Source organism: Ixodes scapularis, unplaced genomic scaffold, assembly GCF_016920785.2.
Source record: "Ixodes scapularis isolate PalLabHiFi unplaced genomic scaffold, ASM1692078v2 PGA_scaffold0__279_contigs__length_252992795, whole genome shotgun sequence".
NCBI classification, from domain to species: domain Eukaryota; kingdom Metazoa; phylum Arthropoda; class Arachnida; order Ixodida; family Ixodidae; genus Ixodes; species Ixodes scapularis.
In genome coordinates, this window is record NW_024609835.1 from 17,425,748 (window position 1) to 17,432,076 (window position 6,329).

A 6,329-nucleotide genomic window follows, 5' to 3' on the forward strand; every position below is an offset into this window, starting at 1 on the left:
TTCGTCACTTTCTTTTTATCAAGTAACGGGTTACTTCGTTTGTGTTACTTCTGGAGGTGTACAACGCCCAACCTAGTTCTCAGTCCGGCTCGCGCCTTTAATATGAACGACGAGAAAGCACTAAATAGACCGTTCCAAATATGCACGAGACATCTTATAATAGCCATAGTTATGCCATAATGAACGGGTTAAAAAGCGAGGATTCATGTGACGAGGGCAAATATTGGAAGCAGTTGACGCGCTATAACTACACATTCAGCATAAGGACAAAATAACGCGCTCATTTCAGGCTTATTTAACGCGTTCCTTTTAAATTGAAGAAAGGAGTAACGCACTTGCTCGTTTATTGAGTGAGTAACATGTCCGAGTATTCAGTTACTTTATTTCAGTATCGTGTATGTCTGATCGCGCACTGTCTTCATGATAAATTTATCTCTGGAAAACGGAAAAAGGGAAATGACTGCGAGTCTGCTTTCTTCCAGAGCACGCAGCGGGACGTATTGTGATCTCTTGAGCACGTCTAGCGTATATATATTTCCGGAGCTCATGAGTCATCACTCAGGGTGGAAAATGCTGAGTCACTGAGCGGTGGCCGCATGCTCAGCGTCAGATATTTTGCACAACAGAGAAACAGCGCCGGCTCAGAAGGCCTTCCATAGCCTAGCAGACGAAGATTGCTGCGCGCAGATGGCGATTTTCTAAAGGTTCTATAAAGGTTCAGGCTTTTGTGTTTAGTTATGACCAACTGCGTTGAAACCGCTTGCGAATTCTTGAGATAATACTCTGGCGGCTATCTATCGGGCAGCCCTGGCCCACTTCGGATCTGTGTGTTTTCTAATTTTTCACGCATTCTCTTTTTACCATGAGCTCGAAATAGTTCTGATATTATGAACCGCCATTTTCATAGATGGTGCGCACATCTGATATCGTGACTAGCGCCAAACCTTCGGCCTAGTTCCGGCAATATACGCGTGGCGCATTTAATTGGACCAGGGATATGTTCTTTTTTTTGTACGGTTCAATGCATTTGCTGGTGTCGAGCAATGGCCGCCGGTGGTGCCACTCGACCCCAGCGAAACAAGCCTCGATCCGCGATCCAGCCTACTACAATAGACATGAGTGGTTATTCCACATGCAGAAATATTACAGTTCCCTCTGTGGAATGCAGGAGAAGCGCAATATTGAAACTGGCTAGTGAGGTCGGTCTATATTAAGACAGTGGCAAAAAAAAAGTGAACGCCATTTTTCCACTGAGATACCTCTAGTCGTTAATGACTGAACGGTTTAAAGTGATGCTCCGAATGCACTGTGGGCAGTACACGCATGTCGGAGCTCTTGAGATTCTGCACTTGTAGATAAGTAATTCGAGCAACGGATTCTAAACAGATACAGCTGTCTCTGCGCCCATTTTCTCCCACAGCGCGCCGCATGGCAATCACAATAATCGGCACGACGCGTGCAGCAAATACTGTGTACGGCATAAAAAAATTTTACTCGGAAACACGATATGTGCAAAATACCAATAATTAAGGTAAGTGGCATGTTTATTGTTCCTCCGCGGAGTGCAGTTTTCGGTGCACTAGAAATAATAATGGGGGTTGTGTGGATATATATACAGCCTGTTGGTGGTCAGCCGTTTCAAAGTTGCGACGACTCACTCGCTCTATAATAATAATAATAATAAATATTTATTTTCAAGTGCCCAAAAACAACCAACAGGTCTTTTCTTTGGTACACATAATAAATGAGGAATTAAAATAAGAGAGATATGGCAAAAATACACAAACGTTACAAATTGGCAACAAGCACTTTCATTTTCATCGCGAACACCCGAGAGTCGCTAAATATATCCACTTCAGCATTGTTGATGCGGTTAAAAAGCAGTTGGCAGCGTGATAAAGGCGAGAGATCACAGACAGTATTAATGTAAAAAGTACAATGATTTCTAGTGGGCCGGGAGGGAACATGTAAATTAACATCACTTAAAAGCGAGCCCACAATCATATACACCGTTTACTAACTTATGAAAACAGACTAAGTCACTTTCCGCTCTTCTATCGGACAAGTTTGTCAACGAAAGTTTTTTAAGAAGAAATTCATAATCAAAATAGAAGCGACGATGAGAGTATCGATCATACACAATGCGTATTAACCTCTTCTGTACATTTTCAATGTTCAATGCCTGAGTTTTATTTAACGCATTCCAAGCTACTGAAGCAAATTCAAGTCTAGACCTGACTAGGGCACAAAATAACCGAACCAATGAAGCCGGGTTATTAAAGTGCTTCGTAATACGAGATATAACACCAAGCATTCTTGTTGCACTGCCACCTACAAGTGAGAAATTGGCAGTAAACGTTAGAACATTATCAAGGTATACGCCAAGGTCTTTTATAACATAAAGACGTTTGGTACGCATCCCCTCTAAAACATAATCGCAGTCTAATATGGTGTGACGCCTTGAGAAAGATACGAATTTTGTTTTCAAAGGATTCAGAGATAAGTTATTCGCTGTACACCAAATAGCAATCTGTGAAACATCATGCTGTAGAGCGTTGCAGTCGATAGAAGAGAGAATATTCATAAAAAGCTTGATGTCACCGGCAAACAACAAAATTTGAGCGTTATCAACATATTACGGCAAGTCGTTGATGAATATGAAAAACAACAACGGGCCAAGGATGGAGCCTTGAGGGACACCAGATGTGGAAAAGAAGTGGTCGGAATGACTGTTATCTACACGAACTGTGTTCCGTCGAGATGATAAATAACTACGGAACCAGTTACATGGCTCTGAACAACAACCATATGACGATAATTCGTGTAAAAACAAGTCATGGTTTACTTTATCGAAGGCTTTAGACATGTCAAAAAAGATACAATCAACTTGTCCTCTGTTTGTAACAACAGGGGAAGAGTAATTTAAAAAAGAGCAAAGATTTGTTTCAACCGAACGTCCCTTCAAAAAACCGTGCTGACACTCTACAAACTTATGCCGAAAATAAAAAAGAATCCGGGAATACATAACCCGTTCAAAAACTAGATGAGCAATTCAGCCTGTGCAGTACAACCGCTAGCCTGGGGTCCCTAACGTGCACCACGCAGTAGTGATACATGATCTCACGCCGGTACGATGCTCATCCAGATTGAAACGGGCAGGGGGCGGACTGAACCCAGAAGTGTACTAGGAAAAAATAAACACGCTAAATTTTGTTTTAAGCACAGAGTGTTTTATAAACCAATCACCTCCCAAAGTTTTTTTTGCTTTCGTCCGTCCATCTCTCAATACATCCGAGCATACTCCATGGTAAGGCATGACAGCAAAACCCCCCTCCTTACCATCAAAGCGGAAACCAACACACACAAACACTTCCTCCAACTTTAACCAATATACTCTTGTCCCCCTACGAGAAACGAACCTATAACGTCTCGGTTCGTATCTCAACACTCTACATCTGCGTCAGCTGACGACTTTCTGCGCGCACCAGTTAACCAATGTGTCCTATGTCTCTTGGTACAGTTATTATATACCGATACTCTGCGTATTGCATGATAAACGTAGAGGGAGGGTGATGTCAATAAATTAACAATATGTTATTCACTTCCCGAAGCGACTGTTTGATGTCTTCTAAGGAAATGGAAACGATCGCTTCTTGAATACTGCATTCCATGTGTTAATTTATAGGACTTTTCTAGACAGGGGTTGCGGTTCCTTCTTCTTAGAGTGTGCCCGGCTCCCGAGCTTGTCTCCGAGTGTCGACTGTGCACAGGGAGCGGGAGTCGAGAGTTGCGGCACGTATCGACAATGTACGAGAGCCGAGCGGCGGCGGACTGGAAACTGTTCTGAGCAGTCTTGCTGAGGAACCGTACTTGCGCGGTTGGTTGATTCGGCGGTTCCTCGGACAGATAAACACTGTCCCGCTAATCGTCGCTACGCTCGGTTCTTCTGTTGCTGCGAAGGGAAAGGTCGTTAGGAGTGATTGGTATTCGCCACTTGATTTAAGCCGATATGGGAAGGCTAGCGCAACCATTTATTGCCCCATGTTTATTTTTGTATCTTCCCCTGATATCGCGAGAAGGTAAGGGCAGGAGGAGAAAACAGAGAGGTTAACCAAGGCGGCCTGCCTCGGTTGGCTACTCTGAGTTGGGGAAGGGGATGAGGGGATAAAAGAAGGAGGAAAGGAAAAGTAGAGGAGGATAAAGGTAACACACTAGCACTCACGTTAACACTGTGAGGGCAGAATCAATAATTAAGAAAATGCCGCAGTTTCCATTATGACACTAAAACTAAGAGACTGAAAGTGCGTGCTGGATTGTCACCAATGTTCACCCAAAACACTCGAGTTTTTGTACGCGCCAGCGCGAAGTCCAGTTGCTCACGTGTACACTTGCAGGAATTATAGAATGGATAGCCCTCTATACGACAGCAAATAATGAACACTAGATGAGTTTTTACAAACAGAACTCGAGGCGAGTTGCTGATAAAAATCGCAGAAAGGCGTTTGCGGCCTTCTCCTCTTTAAGTGGTGAGTCCCAGGCCCCTAGTATTTTGGACGTAGTAAATGGCCGGTCGTCTAGATGTGAAAGAATCCTCTTTAGGTGTTCTCTTTCTGCATCGTAAAGTGCACATTCACATAATAAATGAGATATAGTTTCCACACAATCACATCCTGGACAGTTCGGAGTGTGTGTTTTTCCGATTCGGTGCAGAAATTCCTGTGTGTAGGAAACGCCCAGACGTAATCGGTGTATAACAGCTTCCGTTCGCTTGGGTAAATTACGTGACACACAGTATGTTAGGTCAGGATCCAGTAGATATAGAGGAGGGTAATGGTGTGCAGAGATCTTCCAGAGACTTTGTGTTGCATTTCGGGCGTGGAGATTTATCAATGAAGTGACGTCGCTTCTGGAGTAGGGTATTTCGACGTTGGGGAATAAGGTATGGGCGGAAGTCGCAGCACCATCCGCAGCTTCATTTCCAGGTATCTTGCAGTGTCCAGGAATCCACTGGAACTCGACAGAGTGTCTCCTATCAATACAGTTCTGAAGATGGCATATAAGTTTGAAATTAATTTGTCCATTTTTACTTCGTCGCAGATATGTGCAGATGCTTTGGAGTGCAGGCTTAGAATCTGTAAACACCGTCCATGCCTGAGGTGGCTTTGTCAATATAAATCGAAGGGCTTGATGAAGGCCTACAAGTTCAGCTGCTGTTGAAGATGTCTTGTGGCTAAGCTTGAATTTTCTTGTTGTGGCATACGATGGAATCACAATGCTTGCGGTAGAACTATTTTTGACACATGATCCGTCCGTATATATGTGAGTTTTTGACGCGTGTAAACAGGCAATGGTGGATAAAGTGAGTTGTTTAAGCACTAGCAATGGCGTATTTGATTTCTTCTTGATGCCTTGAATGCCAGGTTCCACACCGGGGAGAGGGAGTCTCCATGGAGGTATAGTTGGAAGATTAAACGAGTTTATATCATCAGGGATGTATTGCTCCATTTTTGATAGTGCCATCGAATATTCTGAGTGAGGTCGCTTAAAAGTAAGATCAGTCAGTAAGTGATGACTATGATTAGTAGTATGTCTCAGATGAACTCTCAATGTTTCCTGCATCATTAGTACCTCTACAGGTGTGGTGCGTGCCTCGGCAACTGCCCAGAGTCGAGGCACAAGCTGGTAGGCCCAAACAGCCACGGAGGCCACGTGCTTGAACTGCTCTGAGAGCTTTGATGTTGGTTTGACACGTGCCATGTAAAATGGGAGCGCTATATCGAAGTAAGCCGACAAATAAGGCCACGTAAATCTGCAATAGGGATCTTACTGTCGCGCCCCACGTGGTTCCACCGATGAAGAGGGCAAGAACACTAAAACTGGCAAGCTTTTTGCGCAAGTCCAAAATATGAGGTGACCAGGTCAGACCCCTATCGATGGTTACTCCAAGAAATCTGTGGCATTTAACGTACGGTATTGTTCGTTTGCCTATCTTAAGTGGGTATTTGTCCATTCTTCGGCGGGTGAAAGCAATAGCTGCTGAATTGTCAATGAAAATTTTGAGTCCACGGGTATTAAGATAAGTTGTCATTTTTGTTAGTGCAGACTGAACCCTTGCCTTTGCTTGAACTCGTGTAGATCCAGAAGCCCATATACAGATATCATCAGCGTAGAAAGATGCCTGGATGGTTGGGGGCAGTATTTTGGCGAGACGAATGAGAGCGATGTTAAATAATATAGGACTGAGGACGCCCCCTGAGGGACACCACGGGTCATCGGATATGAAGGCGTATTTCCTTCTTTTGTAGGCATACAAATTGATCTTCCTGTGA

General features: G+C 43.8%; 1 pseudogene; it reads right to left on the bottom strand.

Moving 5' to 3' along the window:
• Nucleotides 1–4,452: 4,452 nt before the first annotated feature.
• LOC120846873 lies at nucleotides 4,453–6,073 on the bottom strand (annotated as a pseudogene).
• Between the last annotated feature and the right edge of the window lie 256 nt (nucleotides 6,074–6,329).